This window comes from Meleagris gallopavo, chromosome 1 (genome assembly GCF_000146605.3).
Source record: "Meleagris gallopavo isolate NT-WF06-2002-E0010 breed Aviagen turkey brand Nicholas breeding stock chromosome 1, Turkey_5.1, whole genome shotgun sequence".
NCBI classification, from domain to species: domain Eukaryota; kingdom Metazoa; phylum Chordata; class Aves; order Galliformes; family Phasianidae; genus Meleagris; species Meleagris gallopavo.
The window spans coordinates 62782031-62800997 of NC_015011.2; positions in this window are offsets into that span (position 1 = coordinate 62782031).

Here is an 18967-nt window from a genome sequence, read left to right on the forward strand (position 1 = left end):
AAAAGTAACAGAGCTGTGGTAGGAGAAATAAGACCGTTACGTGCAGATAGTTCAGTAGACAAACTCAAAGCGTGATAACAAAGTATTCAGCATTTCTTGTGATGAGACAGACCAAGCTGCTGATTTAGCACATTTAGAGAGCCGCTGTTCTAGCATCTAGAAGACAACAGGGCAAGCAGTGTAACAATATTGCACTTAAAAAAGCTGCAGGATGAGAGTGCAGCAGTCAACTATCATTGATTACCTCTGGGCTGGTTATACAAATGGTGATTTACCAGGATCTATTAGCAGTTAATCAACATGATCTAAGGAAGTGCAAGGAACAACAGATCACGGAAACTGAAAACCAGAAAACCTCTCTTCAGAGACTGAGGTGGAGCTACCAACACAGAGTCAGCACTGAAGATCATATCATCTGAAAATCAGTTGCTACAGGGGCAAACATTTTTCTCCAGGCCATCACAACATGCCAGTCAGGTTTCGTAGGATTGACAGATACAGAGTAAACGAGCAATTCAAACTTGGTTCTTTATTAAGACAAGTTCCACGTCATACTTCTAGTTACCCTTGCACACTTCACAACTACCTGTCTCAACAGAGATCAGGAGTCTGGTGCAGCCATCATTATGGCTTGCGTTTGTTGACTGTAGCTTCTCCTCATACGCTGGTTTTCTTGGTTTCCCAAGGCTTTGTGGTTTCTTTGCCACTTACTGCTTAATCTTTTGGGGATCCTTGACTTTGCCTTCTCCAGATTCCAAGCTGCTAGAACATATCTCCCAACTCAGTACTGTTTGTGTGCCATGCCTGCTCCCTTCTTCCACTCTCAAATATGGCTTCTCCTCAGTTGAAAGCTGAGTACCAAGCAAACAGGAACCAACTACAATGAGCTGAGACTAGCAACTGATGCAAACAGGAACTAGGTGTATCAAGCACTGGTGCTTTCCATTGTTGACGGAAGAACATGTTGTAAAAGTACAGGAGTAAAGAATCAAGTCAAACCATTGTTTAGAAAGCATATACGTAAATGAAAAGTGACGATCGTTGTGTTGAGAGGTTTTCTCTAATAGAAGGCTACTCTACTTTGAAGGATGATACAATCAAGCAATCACATCAGTAACATTGCACTGGGCCAAAACTGTCTAAATAACAGTGTTGAAAATATCAAATTTAGAAACAGGAGAAGTGAAATTAAGATTAACAAGTAAGAAGCAATTAGAGGAAGTATTGTTTATTTGGGAGGAATCATAGAATCATGACAGTTGGAAAAGACCATCCAGTCCAACTGTCCATCCATCACCGATATTTCCCATTAACCATGTCTCTCAGTTCAACATTTAAACATTCCTTGAATGCCTCCAGGGTTGGTGACTCTACCACCTCCCTGGACAGCCTGTTGCAATGCCTGACCACTCTCATGGAGAAGCAATATTTCCTAACATCCAACCTGAATCTCCCCTGGCACAACTCGAGGCCATTCCCTGTAGTCCTATTGCTAGTTACATGGGAAATGAATCCAACCTCCACCTCACCACAGCTTCCTTTTGGGTAGTTGTTGAGAGTGATAAGGTCACCCCCGAGCCTCCTCTTCTAAACAATCCCAGCTCCCTCAGCTGCTCTTAATAAGGCTTGTGATTCAGACCCTTCACCAGCTTCATTGTTCTTCTCTGAACATGTTCCCGTGTTCAGAGTGAATCTAGTTAATCTAGTCAGAGGAAAGGAAGTAGGTGTAGGCAGGGTGTGAAAAGGTGCTTTCAGGGAAAGAGAAAATGGATAATAATAATAACATAGAGAAAAGAGAGGTGTGGGATCCTCTCATACTAGGAGCACTGGTGCCTATTGATGCTTGATAGTTCTCAGAGTGGTGGAGGCAGATGTACTTATTGTTTCTATGATTCTTATCAAAAATAGGTGGCAAATCTCTTTTCATCAAAAGAAACAAGGTTTCTCTTTGTGATGGAGATGTTGTTGAACGGCATCCATTTTTTCTTATTACTTAGACCTATGTCATGGCCCTGAGGGCGTGCCATACTGGACCATTCCTGCACAGCTCCCCAAGTACTCCCCTACCAGCCAACAAACCAGGACCTCATTTGTATCTCCAGAGCCATCAGCTCCTGACCCAGCAATGTCACAACAGGGCCCCACTGAACCAGGCCAACCTACAGATCGATGGCCTGGTCTTGGCCTGCCAATTATAAGTATGGCAATTTTGTGAATAGATTGAACTTCATGGAAATTGTATGAATATTAATATGCTAAATGTATATAATGAGGGTGATTTAATTATGATGTATACATTCTAGGTGAAGAGATTTGCATGCACCCTGAAACAGTTCAATGTTGCAATAATTAGGAGCTAAGGTCACTGTGACCTGATGATTATCAGCAACGGTATGAGGTTTACTTCATAAACTGGGACTAGATGATGAACACCCATGTCCTTGACTCCTCACCAAACTTTTGAGACCTCCCCTTACTATGAATAACATAGATATCAATGGGCTATAAAATAGCAGTTCTAAGTAGTGCATACATTTCAACTGTGATGCATATCCCCTTTTTTTCAATCTATCATTTCACTAATTTCATATGATGGAGGACTGATAGTTACATAGTTCATAGTTACAGATGGTCTTTCCTCTTTGTCCTTTAAATTCTTTTCTTCCATCAACCGTTTCATATACAAGCCGTACCCCACACCTCTGCATAGATGTATATTTAAAGAGGAACCTTAGGTTCATATTATTCCTACTCTTTTAAGCTTCTATTTTATTTTTCTTCTATCTCTGACCATCCAGATGCATGTATCTCAGATACTCAAGCTAAAACATCCTCTTTTGAAGAAGTTTCTAGTGAAATTAAAGGCATATTCTCATAATAATAATAATAATAATAATGCTGTGAAGACCTAAATCCTCAATGCCAATGAACTAGAGCTTCTTAAAGCTGCTAAGATTAGGGATAAATGTCATTAAAGTCCTTCCCACTTACTATTCAGTGTCTTCTGTAATGCTTCTATATCAGCTCTGTTTCCACATACAGTTTGTGTGATCAAGATGACAGAGTCAATTGCAGCGTTTGCTTTTTCCTCAGACCTTGGAGGGTAAAGTTATGGTTACTTCGCTCTTGAAGCAAGGCCTCCAGCTGTCAGTGACTTCTGGAGTTGTACAAATGGAGTGCATTTCCAGTTATTGTGTAACATCTTGCAGTAGATGTTTATTTATTCCTCTGTTTTCTTTTCTCTTTCCTGCTTTTTTGACCTTTTTGCTTCTACTGGGCACTGAGATTTGCTGTTACTGATTGTACCACATCTCAGGATGGCAACTTTTTTAAGAGGCATGTCTACTACTCTTTCACTCAGCATCCCAATTCTATTCCTCTGATGAGCTTTTACCTATCTAATCCACAAATGGTTCCCAGAGCATCTCATCTATTTATCCATTTTGTTATGTAGATCCTTATTTGAAATAAGCTTCCTGTCTTCTGACTTCCACAATCTTTTGGCACATGGAAATATCCAGAACCATACTCCTTCCTCACAATAATCTCTGGCCTTTTACCACTTCATAATCTCGAAGATCACATGCAGGTCAGTATGCTGGAATCTACTTGACAACATTGACAGAACTTCGTCCTCATGCATGTTCAGGGCTGCTCATGCAATGTACCATCTTCTACTCCATATTGAACTTCCATTAGTGAACCAAATTTTTGTAATGCTAGAGTTGTGCACTCATGCTTCAAAACGTTATGTATTCTCCCACATAGCGTATTCTTTTGCAGTGGTTGGATATTCATGTTTTTGTCTCTCATTAAAAAGGGCATGGCATCATAAGCTGAAGAGAATCAAAAAGATATGGAAATATGCCATAATTATACAGATATCAGGAAAAAGTAGATGCAAAAAGTTTTCATGCATTAATAATTTCAGCTTTGATAAATAAGGTGAGTTGTCATGAATGCCAGAACAAGACAATATGTATTATCCAGTCAAGAACCCTAGAAGAGGACTGCACTGGAATGTAGTGAAACTATTAGGATTCTACATCCAGTCAACACTATCAAGATACTCTATCTTAAATTATGATAAACTACATCAGAGAAGACATAAGGCATGTAATTAAGAAATTATTACATTCTGTGCAACCTCAGGGCTGGGATTTGCCAGCGCTACCTATGTCTGAACTTGCCTTGGTCTGCCTGGGGCTTTGCCTTGGCTTGTTTAACGCCAGCTGCCTTCCAATCAGATTATTATTAAATCATATTCCCTAACCAATTTCAACAGTCATTAGTTTTGTGTGTGTGCTGTACTGCTATAGTACTTTTAATGAAGTTCTGTAACAATAGTTAGTAAAAATAGGTTGCTACTCTGTGCAGCAGTGCTGTCTGTGACTGAGAAGTGTAGAGGAGTACACGCATAGGATGATAGCTGAGGCCTTGAAAGAAGAGACATCAGATGATACCAGAGGCCCCAGGGTTATAAACAAATCCCTGGTGCTCAATTACTGGTCACTAAAGGAATGCAGCCTTGGGAGCTGGGTAAAATCAGTTTTGAGGATAACAAAGAGAACAAAGAGAACAAAGAGCAAGCATCCAGCAGTATTTGAAATACACCATATGCAGATAACTTGGTTATAATTAGGAAATGTGTGGTAATAGAGTAATAAGCATAGTTCATGTTAGAATAACATGCATAAGAAAAACAAGAACAGACCCAAGAGTAGAAACAAACAAACCCCCACTATCGGCACCATCCTCCAAGTCAGGACCAAGGGGCATTCGTGAATTATCATATCCCTCCTTCTAGAGTAAGAATTGCCCCTGTCAACCTTATGAGCCAGAGAAGCAGCAGAAGCATGTGTCTAACAACAGGGAATAGACTTATGTACTAGGAACTTTCTCCAAAACTGTTCTTGCTGCTAATTATTATGGCTTTTTTCTGTAATATTTATGTGAATATTGTTGACCCAAAGTCTGAGCAAAAAGCTGATATAAACAGAAGTAAGATATATATAAGTTTACTACATTTCTGCACAGCATGGATGCTAGGCTGTTCATTTATAAAGCTAGCACACCCTCTCCATAGTGTTTTTCTTGTTTAGACTAAAAAATGCAAAATCACTGTAAGGCTACATTTATTCACCTGAATACTTCTTCACTTCTTTTTAGAGTGCTAGCCCTTTCTACTATCCATTCTTCTTCCTGTGATTATTCTTCAAGGTTAATGTCATTCGCAGCTAGTACATTCCATTCAACCCCTCTTCACACCAAGATAAGCTCAATAAATACCCTCTTTCAATGGTCTGGCCAACTTGTTTTCTTTCAGTGGTCATGCTGACTTGTTCCCTCTGACATTATTTCCCTCCTTTAAGACTTACAGCTTTAATCTTTCATATAATTCTCACCTTGGTGCTTCTTTTCTAACGACATGATGTGTCTTATTATCTCTTTTCTGTCCTTATATCCTGACTCAGATGATTTCTCTTTCCGTATTATTAAAACCTCTGATGATTAATTCCCACAGTTTTGGAGTTTTTTTGGTGCAAAGCACTATACTACATTGAACCATAAAATAAAGGCACGTGAATATGCAATTCCAATAGGAATTGGCCTTATTCATAATTATAAGTATTCATTGAGTAAAGCATATATATATGTTTGTATATATATGTCCCAAAGCATACACTGCATCAAAAACATTACCAAGTCTTAAGGTAATTATTAATCTCTACACTTAAAAAAAAGAAAAAGACATCTTCCCCCCTTACCCAAGTAACAAATTCATGAATTTGAACTTCCGAAAACAAGATTAAAATGATAGGGATTCGTACTACTAATACACAAAATAATGTAAACAATCCTTGATGATGGTCTAATTCAGCATTTGCGCTTACTGAACTCCAGCTGCAGTACATCGGTTCATTTTTTTCTTGGAGATCTTCATTCTTAATTCCTTGATAGAGATTCAGTCCCACTGTTCCTCTGGACACACCTTCTTCACTCTGGTGTAGTGGATGCAGGAGCTCGCTCCCTTCACTTTCAGTGCTGTGTATGTAGCCAAGACACTAAGAAGGGTCCTTTCCCCTTTTATTTTTGTGGCTCATCCTTCCAGGTACAGATGTATAGCATGTTTCCAGGCATGGGCTGGGGCTTCCAGTAGTATTGCAGAGGGATTCACAGGTTGAGATATCAGTGCAGAGAAGGTAATACCCACAAAAGGAACAAGTGTTCCCTTAACAACCCATCTCTTTTTATGTATGTATTCTCACTTCTATGCTGCATCCTACTGATGGAGTAGGGATTCCCATACAGAATCTCAAAAGTGACATCAAAGACTTAAACACTTTGGTTGATGTTCAGGGCATAGACCTCTTTGTGCTCCAGACAGGTGGGGACAGGCCCCTTTGTGTGCGAGATGGGTGAGGGCCCACCCCTTTGGTTTGAACATTGTACAGACAAAATAAGCAAGCCTATGTGCCAAAAAGGTGCTAGAAAGCAATATATGTGCCAAGAAAGCAGGATGTTTCTCAACATCGGTACCATATATGGGCAAATTGAGAGACAACCAGAGACCCTTTGCCCAATTTAGTATCTTGCACGGAGGCAGTTTCACAATGTATTAGCATAAGCATGTGATTTCCTAAAGATGGTGGGCAATAAATTCTATATAAGGTCTGTTATCAACCTACTATTTTTAAGTATGTTTTGTACCTTCCCATGGAGATAGGAGGGCAATGTTTCTTAAAGTTATCACATTCATTCTGTCCTGTGCTAGGCTCTCCCTACTCTGTATCTGACTTATCTCATGTTAGCAACTATTCTACCCGGATCAGAATGCTACAATCTCTGCTTAACTCTGTTCAGCATCCTTCTTGTGAAAAAAACAAAATATTTGACATATTTGCTCTATCTTGTCCTAGTCTTTGCCTCAACAGCTTTTTGTGGAAAACATAACTATTTTGCAAGAAAGTTACAAGTTCAATGGGGGCCTACACCTTGGTACAGAAAATGCTGGAAGCTTCCTCTACAAAAACACAATCTACCTCACACAAATGTATATAATAAGTGTGCTATTGTCTCTTGATGTGCATATTAGAAGGATAAATTCCTCATGTACCTAGCACTGCAATAAAACAGTGTTGGCTTTCTAAACTATAATTTTGTTTGGAGAGTTTTCTTGGGTACAATTTTCCGTAGCAAAAGAACTTACTTCTTCCCCTACCTGTGGTGTCATCTTGACTCTCAGTAATGCAAGAGGTAAAACCTCCACCCACCTCAAGTGGGTTTCCCGACGCCATTTTGAAAGCTTTCGCCCTTCCTGCTTGATCATAGCCTCCAAGAGTTACGTAAGTCCCATATAAACTGTAGGAGTTTAGAAAACCCTTGAACCATTTCCAAGTTAAAATGGGGTCCATTATCTGAAGATAGCCCTTCAGGAATTCCAAATCTGGGAATTAACCACTTTGACTACTTTCCTAGCCATATTGGTGTGACAAGGGAAAGCATCACATCATTCAGAAAAAGTATCCACTAAAACAAATACATTTTTTGCTGCCTGCTACTTGGTAACTCAGAAGAGGCTTTTTGCCATTATTCCACAGGAGTTACTACTTTCCTTACTTCTTCTTCAGGCAGTTTTCTCTCTTTTTTTGGGTTGTTTGTGCAGTATGTTCTACATCTCCTTACTACTATAATATCTGTGTTCACTGCATCCCTGGTCTCTTTATAGTGCTTACTGTAGTATCTGCTCTCATGTGAATCTCTTCACATACGTTCCTCAGAAGAACCTCCAGCATTTTAGTGATAAGGAGAAATTGCTGATCAAGAGTTATGCACCATCACTCCTTTCCTGAGACTATCTTTGATTCCGTAAGGAGGAGGTGATGTTCTTCCCTTCCCCATGTGGGATCGATACTCATTCTTCAACAACTTTTCCTCACTCTTTTCCTCTAATTCAAACTGAATCACTTACTGCCTGAGGTACTGGATCAGTCCCTGATCAACAGGTTGATGGATACTGGAGTCATATCCGGTCCGCATCTCCACAATCAGGGATCACAAGACAATCCTGACAAGTCTTTACAGCAACCCCTTTGTGGTCACAAAAATCTCCCCAAATCTGTGTTCTTTAACCTGATGTGCACTTAACAGTATGCAGACACAAGCTTTTGGTGGTTTTCTCCCAGGACCACTCCTAGCAGTCCCCTACAGGAGTTGGCATCACAAGCCAAGTTTTCAGTTGTTTTGTGTACTGTTGCTTTTTTCTATTTGATATTCATAATGTTACAATTTTATTTCCAATCATCTTACATCAGTCTCTACTAACTGAGCAGAATTGTTCTGCTCAGTAAATTCTAACATCCTCCTGATTATTGTTCATGTTTCTTGCTTTGTGTCTTCCAGGACTCTAACTCTACTGAAGACTACATGCCCATGTCTCCAGCATAGGCTGGAAATGTTAGAAAATATTTTGCTGATGCACAGGATTTCCACAAACATAATTTCTAGTGGGCAGCCCTACTACACTAAGAAAAGTTAGCGATCTACAGAACTTCAAATCCATATGTTTGCTTCTGTATCGTCAATATTATGAAGCCATTGCTTAATCCTTACAGATATACAATTAATCAATATGTATTTAATCATTGTGTATCAATGTGTGTTTAATCATAAATAGCTGTGTAGTGTATTGTTCTGTCTGCTTGAAATGTTGTGTGACTTTAATCACCACCTGTATTGATCCCAGGAACTGTAGGCTTATTAATGTGATAAGAATATTAGTGTGTATTGTCAAAGAACTCTTTAAACCAAGTCCACATCCCAGCCCTGACTGCTACTGGGGTTGGTGAATCTATATTGTGAGCAACGCATTACAGCGGTACAGGTGAGCACAGAGTTGGTTGTATCTATGCAGAGTATTGTGCTATCACCAGAGATCCATCCAATGCTGCATCGTCTTGAGGTTCCCAACAGCAGAAGGAATGCAAGATTCTACAACTGGCCAGCACCATTTCTGAGATATTAATAAAATAACTATTTTACTTGAGTGTGTGTACACCTTTCATACTGAAATCCAAAAAGAACCTACATTTCCTGCAGTAAAAATGTTGCTAGCCTCTTAAAAGAAACTACTATCGATGTGAAAAAGTTGACATGAAACTAGCACGGATTTGACCCAAAGTTGAAGTGGCAGTGCTCTGCCAGAGAAAACTAATCATGCATTAGCTGAGTACAAGGAAGCAGAAAAGTTAATGCTAATGTTCTAATGCACTAACATTAAAGAAGGAAATTAAGAAAGAAAGAAAAGAATGAGAAAAACTGTTCAGGAAACCACCTTTCCTTCCAGAGATCCCAGTGCCTGGCCAATGATTCATTTGGTTTGGGTGCAGATGATGTAAGGTGTAAATCCCCTTACAGCTTATGTTCTACTATTCTGCAATAATATAACTCGTTTATCAAAAATTAGTTGTGTTGTGGTCAACTTTTTTTTACCAAAAATTGCAGACTCACAATTCAGTTACTTTCTGTGCAGTAGCAATCAAATGTTTTTGCGTGTCTATTACCTGCTTTTGTATTCTCTGGCTCAGTACCTAAAGAATGTAATTATTATGTTGTTGTATTTCCTATTTGACTATTCCATCTCCAAGAAAAAGGATATTCTCTTTTCCTCTGAGCGGGCATGCCTTTTTGAATGACATAAAGCATTTTCCTTCTTATTATTTTTTATATCTATCAATATTTTTCTCATTGTCAGTCAAAGCCACACTGCCTGATGTCACTTTATCAGTCTAATGACTCGACCTCTGTTCTTGAATTATCTTTATCACATTAGATGGATGCCCCACCACAAAACTTATATTTTATTTATTTCTAAACATGTTTATCACCAACCAGCACCTACACAGCAGCTGGTCTGCCCAGAGCTGTCTTTTTCTTTACTCAGTAGGCCACCCTTCAAACTGTGCTGCTTCAGCTTATACACATTACTTTTGTTATATATGCAAAAGGCTTCCCAGTCAGTATATATATATATATATGCAATAATCCCCCCAAAAACATTAACATGGGGTCCCACCTCCTTGACATACTCAGTAATTTTGAGTGGGGGATCTCAAGACCCCTAGAGATGAGGTAAGCATTCTTCCTCTTCATGGCTACAAATTGCACTCCTCTTGTTTTTTCCCAGGTTGGTCGTTTCAGAGTGATATATTGGAGAGGCCCCCCACACTGACTTAGATAACAATTATATAGAGGGCTTCTTGAGTTGATAAAGAGGGTTTTGCTTATCATCAGACTCAGTGTGTTTTGCTTAGCATCAGCCAGTTTTGTGAAAGCAAGTATTGTTCAGTTAAGTATGTTTAACATCAGACCAAATATATTTTGCGTAGCATTAGCTAGTTGAGTGATGTCACTGCTAACATAGCAGGAGAAAGGGAAACAAAACTGGTTTCACTCACACTCATTCTCTTATACAGTAAAACTCGCAACAGTAAGAGTCTTTGTCATACCACCAAGCGAGTGTGTGGTGTGGCAAAGATGACCTGTATGACAAGGAAGACAAGGGATACTAGCTACAGAGTGCAGATTTATCTCTTCAGATACCCCTTGAGTGGGGACGACCAGTTTTCAAATGGGCTTATAGCATTTCAAGTATGTCTAGATTTGATAGTGACTGTAATCTTTTCCCTTTTCATCCAGCTTTCCCTTTACAACCGTCCATTTGCTTCATTGTGTCTCTCTCCAGGCATTTGGTGGCTTCAGTTCTGCTTTTCTAAATATTCTCACTTTCTGCTTTCAGTAAGTCCTTTGTTTTCCCAGTCTGCCTTTTGGTGTTACGTAATCTTGATAGCAATCAAGATAACAATTGCGGTTTGTCACTGTGTCACCCCTCTGTTAACTCTGCTGTTAGCTGTAGTGCTTTCATTAGAAACATCTGCAACAGATCCAACCACGGTATAGAGACTGCTAGTCTTTTTGTTTGTTTGCTTGTTTTTATTTTTTAATCTAACTGGCAGTTGCTATGTATAGCTTATACTATTTTTCTTTTCCAGTATAGGGATCCAAGCCATTTCATTTTACAATGAAGAGGTAATAGTGGAAAGGTTTTCTTTTACTCTCCCACTCCAGATTGTCTGCCGAGTACTGAGGCAGCTAGTGAAACAAAACTCACTACAAGACTTATTAAAGTTTGTAATTAAGCTGACTTTGCTTCCTCATGTTTTCACCCTCTAAAATATCAGAATGTGTCTGAGCAGGTTAGCCAGGATGACATGCAGGAGAAGATGAATCGTCTCTACATGACCCAAGATGAGCAAAAGCAAACTGCCTTTAGACGAGAGGCCTTATACAGCCTTCTGGAGTCAACAGCTATTGTGATCTCTTGCTTTGGTGTCTTGTCCTACTCCACCTGAGTCTCAGGGTATCCTTCCCTATCTATTTCTCTTCTGGCTCCTGGCCAGTTCACCTTATCTTACAGCTTTATTCTCTTGCTCTCTGGTTGCTGAATGAAGCCATGCAAAGGTTGCACTGGGATCCAAGTGCACCGATGACTTTAAGTAACAATACACGCCATCATTTTGGTTGTTATTCCAATACCTGTAATCAAACAAATGGAAACATACAGCTTCAATAGTGTTTGCCTTATATGATTGTTTTGTATGTGGAATTGCATTACTTCACCACATAGTCATCCAGATGATATAGGAGTTAGGTAGTCAAGAAAATGGATGTACCTTGTAAATTGCAAAGGAGGCAGTTGTTTTGTGACAGGTTTTCAGGTGGCAGCAGATAGATTGTTTGTAGAAGCCATGAGGCTCGTAAGATGGGAACTGGTGTTCAGTGCTGTTTTCAGCAAAGCACTACACAAAAAGAATTGAATTTTAAAAAGAGCAAAGAGTTCAATTGAAGGACACACCGAAATGACCATCAGGGGCCTCAGCATCACCATCAGAAAAAGACTGAGCATGTGCAAGAGGCAAAACCCTATGTTAGTGATTTCGGGGAAAGTACTGCCTGGAAAAACCTTTACATATGTAACACAAGTAATGTGTTTAAGCTGAAGATCTTAAGGTACACACTTCAGGCGGAACAGATCCCACACAGCCAGTGCTGTAATAAAGAATGCCTGCTTCTTAATACCACATTGGTCTTAAGGAGTTTCATTCAGACTGACATTCATTTCATTCTGAATGACAAACTCATGTTTCCTCATGCCCACACACACTTCTATTCCCATTTCATTCAAAACAACCTGAGTATTTATGTTGCAAATTCCTGTGCAAGTTCTAAATAAGTTTGAAGTTCATTTTTAGGATCAGATTTCAAAATGCTTGCTGCTTGTATGCTGTTGCACTCAAATATAACATGAGGTAACTTGCTAACTTTGTCTATTCCAAGTCAAACAAGTTCTAGCTGGACTGACTATAGAAAAAAACTTCTGATTTATGGGTTCCTGATGTTTCTGGTCTGTTAAGCTTGCCAGTTATTCTGTACCTTTGCAGTAAGAATGCTTTCAGTGTAGGCAAATATACTGCCATAAAGCATGCTAAGGTTTTTGGAATATTCATGTATTCATGGACTCATCAGCTTAGGGTCATATCATATTATAAGAGCTTATGAAATGCCCTAAAAGTAGGTCTACATTTTTCTTTGCTTACCTCTCTAAGGAAAGTGCCATGCAGAAAAAAAACAGAGAGCTTAAAATCTTACAGAACATTTTGTGCCAGAATACAAATAAAAGAAAGCCAATCATTATCAGTCATTTCCAGGCACCGCTTATTTTGCACCTCTTTTGATTTTTTTTGATATTTTTCACACAGAGGAGTCCCAGTCACGATATACTCAGATGTAAATACACCATCTCAAATCTGCAGTGGTAACACTTTGCCTATGCAGGACTAGATTAATCTGCGACTTATGAAGCTGCCTCTTTGTTGTGTAGAAACAATCTTTAACATATTTGATTTTTACCTAAATGCTAAACAGTGCCCAGTTGCAGCCTATTTCATCTGCTAGCTGATCTGCTGAGAGAAAAGTCCCACACCTTCTGGGTACCCCAGCTCTGAAGAGAGCCTTGGCCACCTGGTCACTGATTTGAATGGTGTAGGTTTGGCTGCACCACTTGTGAAAGCTCAGCCTTTGAGATTTGTGGTAATTTAACTGTTGCAGTTACAGTTTCCCTTAGGGTCGCTGTAAAAGGCTTGATTTGGTTTCTACAAAGACAAGTCAATAGTTATTTTTTCTCATTGGAGTTTGCAGGAACTGTTCATAACTGAGGTGAACATCACGGCAATGATGATTCTTTTGGTGCTGAAGAAAAATCATCGTTCTCCTTTGGTTCATTCAGGCCTGGGCTCCACTGATTACAACTGATTACTCAGGCCTTGGGGCACGGCAGTATTATTTTTTTCTGACCGCGGGTATTTGGAGCTCATTTCAAGGATTTTGGATGTGACTGGATTAACGCCTGCCTGTAAGGCACAATGCAGTTCAGTCTGTACAGCCAGCTTCCTGTTTCTGCACGGGGAGTGCTGGGGCTTGCGCAAATTTCCTGCACTTTTGTGGGGTTTTGAAGCAATCTCTTATGTGCAGATATAATTAGTTCTATACAGTTGGACTGGTTCTAAGATCTTTGTCACAGGCACAATCAACCACAGGTCCAAATCTGTGTGCTTAAGTTTTTTTTTAATAAGATCAGTTCTGAGTAGGTGAGCAAGTGGAGATATATGGGGAGAATACAGCAGGGTGTTGTGTGTCTCACACCATGCAAAAGAGGTTTACAGGGGGGAAGGCTTGATCTGGGGTCATGCCATCTGAAACTGGGAGGAAAACTCTCTAATCCCAATGTGGTGTTGAAAAGCAGCATTCCTTTATTCCTCACAATATGTACCGGGCAACTTGGCAAATCAAGGGCACACTTTCAGAGTTCTACCTGTAAACAGTTAAGACATATACATGCAATACATTGGCATACACATTCACTCTATTCCAAGAGCTCATTAATATATGGAATGTCCTGGGCACACAGGTTTGCATCTAAGGTGATCTTACAACCACTTGCTTGCTCCCCTTTATTTCTCCTTAAGGTTCATCACAGTGACTTTTCTCCAACCTTTAGCTGTTTTACCCAATTTGGAAAGTTTCCACTGCTCTTATGCCACAATGAGTAACTTTCTATCTTGGTGCACTATTGCCCCAAACAACATATGTGAAATCCAGGGAAAAGTCTTTGCACCTGGGAGATGCAAAGATGAAAGTAGTCTATTGCGATTCCAGTGCTTCTGTGAAGCAGAATGGTTGAGAAAAGCAAGGCTGTATACACACCAAGGGAAGCTAAACTGCAATGTTTTAGAAATAGCATTCATTGTCTCCTTTTGCTACAGAAGTATGTTGGCCCTTAAACTTATATACTGATCCCAGCCGCTAAACCAGCCTGTATCAGTCATGCAAGGGTTTTATAGTCAGTATACCTAAAATGGACCACCTGCAATAAAAATCCTTCTTCCAAAGATGAGGGCAGATAAACATTTTCAGCTCCTGCCCCAGACACTAAGTGGTACAGGAGCTTCATGATAAATTAATGTCTGTTTAGAGTCACCCTTGCATGAGATTGCATATTATATCCATTTACATATAATATATAACAAGAATAATATAATAAGAAAAAATTAAGTTTATATGACTATTGGTTACTCAGTTAATAGTTCTATAGATATACCAGATTTACAACAGAAGAAGTCCAGTATAGACTGTCTTTTTCATTTAATCCTCTTTCTGGACACAGCTGAAATGGCAAAATATGCTTTTTTTGCTATCTGTGGCCCACTCTACTGTAGCCTTCAAGAGTACAGCATTAACCACTATAGTTCACTTGTAAAGCATGACTGAACTTGGATTTCCAAGCTAAAATGTTTTCTCTCTCAGCTACTTGTCAACCTCTGGAAACAACAGCTTCTGTGGATCCGTTGGCCAGTTAAATCTAAACTTGATTCTTAATGAATCAAAAACAAATCCAGAGCATTTCACTTTAGTGATATTTTTCCCAGGGAAGCATCCTAATTTTCACAAACCTATTCTTTTCTACACATTAGCTTAAATTCTGAAATCAGCCTCCTTTGAATAGCATAATTACTTTAAATCTCCAGACACTGTAGGAAAATTAGCTCTGCTACCCTACCAAGGACTGAGGCCATAGTGAATTTGATGGTGATCCCCAGCTCCTCTTCTCTATCACCCAGCAGCTGCCTAGGCACAGATAGGTGTTTCTGGTAGTGGCTGGGCTCCATATTGAAGGTCTAATCCAGAAACAAGCTGCTGAGAGGCACATGGTGAAGCAGGACACAAGATGCCAGCAGAGGTGAGGCCCAAGATGCTCCATTTGAGCTAGCATGAGGGTCTGACTCTCCTGTACATGCAGGTGGCCAGAGCATTGCAGAGGTGTCCAATCTGCATGAACTTTAGAAATCCTATTAAGGCCTTTCTCAGTGGTTAAGCCTCAATACATCAGGAAAACGGGAAAAAATGTTACTGCCATACTGAAGCCACTGTGATTTTTCCTTTCTCCAGGCACTAAGCCTGTCCTGTAACTCAGGAACAGTGTTTGTGAGAATTGTCCCTGGAAAACTGTTAGAGTTTAATACTCTACACCATGCTCTGAGTGTGAAAACTTGTTTATGGGAGAAAGTCACAAGGTCATGAGCAAGGTAATGGGAATTTTTCATATTTTTCAATGTAATGAACATTCTTATCTTAGTATCTTGATAAGAAAATGCTACATTGTCCTTCTGTCAAATATTAAAATGCCATTGCATTATGCCTGTGCACATATCCAACTCTACTTCAGTGTTTTCTGCTGGGATCCCCCCAGGTAAAAAATATTGGAGACAGCACTGCAGTCAATGGCACATCCATGCACACAGTATGCCTGAAACCTTTTCAAGTGTGCAGAAACTGGGAGAGCAGCCAGAGGATAGGATAGAAACAGCATGTGGAGAGAACAGCCTTTCCTTCCCCCTGAGATGGGGGTGTTACACTGCGAAATGCAGTCTTCAGGCACCTCCAGGTTAAGGAAAAGAAGAGTACAGGGGTTTCCATCTGCTAAAGCAGATGAGTGGTAATACTCCTTTGTACAAATATTCAATTATCCTAGAATGTGAGCCTTAAAAAAAAAGTAGAATATCAAACACTTCTGAATAGGAACAAAAAAATCTTAAGTTTCTGAGAACATGCTGATTAGATGTGGCCATTTGAGAAAAATAATTACATGTTCTGTATGTTGTTGTCAAAAGGTGATTACATGGGGTGCCCCAGGTATAACAGAAACTCCCTAACAAAGAAGATCATATTGAAACCAATCAACCTTAGGTCCCTTTTTGTTTGAACACCAGATAGTATTTTAAGGTAAATAATTATCAGAAAATTCACCATTATTTGTTAATTCCTTGTCAGGCACCTAACAGTCATGGCAAAGACAAACTCTCCATCTCCACTCTGTTGCAGTCAGTGTGTCGCATTTTAATTTTGATGGATGCTCTTTCCTTTTTCTCTTTGTCACCCTTAAGATTAGTTTTGCCCTGCTCCCATGTTTGCATTCCTTTGACAATGAGAAATTGGGCAACGATGACCAGTTTTTGCACTCTCCTGTGTGCCCCCTTCCAAGGCCTGTTACCCCATGTATATATTCCCCCACGCCACATCTTTGAGCTAATGTTGTAAATAGTTCATTGCAGTCAGCATAAACACTTTTTAGTGTTTAGAATCTGTTTAAAAACTGGAGTTAGAGTGCATAATCATATGATCTCAGGCAAAAAAACCTACAACAGACTGTGCAGTGGACAACTGGTGATTAGAAAAATGCTGTTACATCTTGAATTCTCACCAGATCTCAACCAGTACGCATTAGAAGCATTAGAAGTCATGAAACCTTGTTATCTTGACACCAAGTATGTCTCCTGTAACTTGTGAAAAAATCACAGTGTTAACTGGGCTACAAAGACAAATATTTATGCATCACATCAGCTACAATGACTTCTGCTGGTACAAAAATCAGAATGACAGAAACAGAAACTGACGGAGTTAACTTGACAAAGGAATATTTAATTTATAGCTACACCAAGCACTGCTTCTGTTGTCATTACACCTTCATTACCTGGTGTGCAATGAGCCAATTCCCACGTGCTCAGGGAGATACTGCTTTTTGTTCAGGCCTGGGTGCCAGTGAAAGTTTCCACAAGTCAAGCACACCAATGCAAGTTTCATCACCATATTTACAGAGCCTATATAATGTATGTACTCTGCCTATCTAGTACAGAATAAACAGCTAATACCTACATATCCATAAGGTCAAACAAGCATGATATTCCATCCACTTCTGGCTACTTGCAAGGGGTTGCTTGGGGTCTTATACGACTCTTGGTGGTTGCTTTAAGTGGTGTACCATTTTTTATCTATATATGATCTCATGTCACCTAAGGACAAGCTGGACTATTTTCGTCTTGTCAACTTCCCTCTAACCTTTGTGAGGAGAACAACTGTCCTTGATTAATCAGGTAATATAAATTGTCAATATATCCATCTTTTAGTATCAGCAGTACTCAATCAAAGGATTCTACATTCATGTTGATTAAACACAGACAGTACCCTCTTCTTACCAAAGGGAAGATCATTATAAACATTTTGACTGTCTCCATTACATGCATCTCCTCCCTTTGAAAATTTCAAACATCTTATTTAATACATATATGTGGAGGATTGGCTCAAGGACGGTGGTCATGTTTTCCTGTCCTTGGACTGTTGCGAGCAAAACAGCGCGTGGGCTCAAGGACGGTGCCTCTGATGAAGCCAAATTGAGGAAGTCGACCACCAAGGTAGGAACATGATAGTGTTTGTTCCGGAATGGCATCTGGAAAACCTCTTGTGGGTGTAACCTTGGAAACGAGATTACGAGCACTGCTACTGCTAGCATGTATAAAAATACAGTGATCTAACAATAAATGAATCATTCCACATGTTAACCATATTGGTGTACGCCATGATTTCTAAGTGCACCGGGCTAACTCCAGAGAAACTCTCCAAAATTGGCGCCCGAACAGGAACTAACACACTGTACCTTTTCTGGAGCTACCTTCAAACCATACAAGGAAAAATGAGTAGTCAAATTCTTTTCCCAATTTTGAGTAAATGGTTCCTTTTGACAGAATAAGATATCATCCATGTAATGATAAATAATTACGTTCGGCCATGCTCAAACGTAATTGAGCCTTAACGCAGTCACCACAAAAAGTTGGCACACATATATTCTCTCCCATACCTGGTATCACTTCCATCTTGTTGCCTTCACGTCTTCATTCCATTCCCGTGAACAATATTGTCATCTCTAATGGTTCTTTTTATGTCTGTATCCTAAAGAATCAGGAACATTCAAAGTTCTATAACTCAAGAAAGTAACATTCGTTCCTGAAATTATTTCATCACATATTTGCAATTCTGAAAAATTCCCAGAAAAACAACAAAAGATTCTAGAAGCTAGTCCCAGGACAGATCTCTGGGGTACACCACTCATGATCAGCTTCCACCTGGACAGAGCTGTTGACAACCACCCTCTGGCTGAGACCTTCCAACCAATTCATGATTCACCAAGTACTTCAGCCTTCATATCTCTGCAATTTAGAAATAAGAATGTGGTGCAGGACTGTATCAGAGGCCTTGCACAAGTCCAGGTAGATGACATCAGTTGCCCTTTCTTTGTCCACTGAAACTATCACTCCATCACAGAAGGCCACCAGATTGGTCAGATACGATCTGCCCTTGCTGAAGCATGCTATCTGTCTCATATCACCTCCTCATCATGCTTGTGACTTAACATATTTTCCAGGAGGATCTGGACCTGTTCTCCAGGTCTTCCTTTCTCCCTTCCTTGAAAATGGAAGTGACATTTCCCTTTTTCCAGTCCTTGGGGACTTAGTCTGAC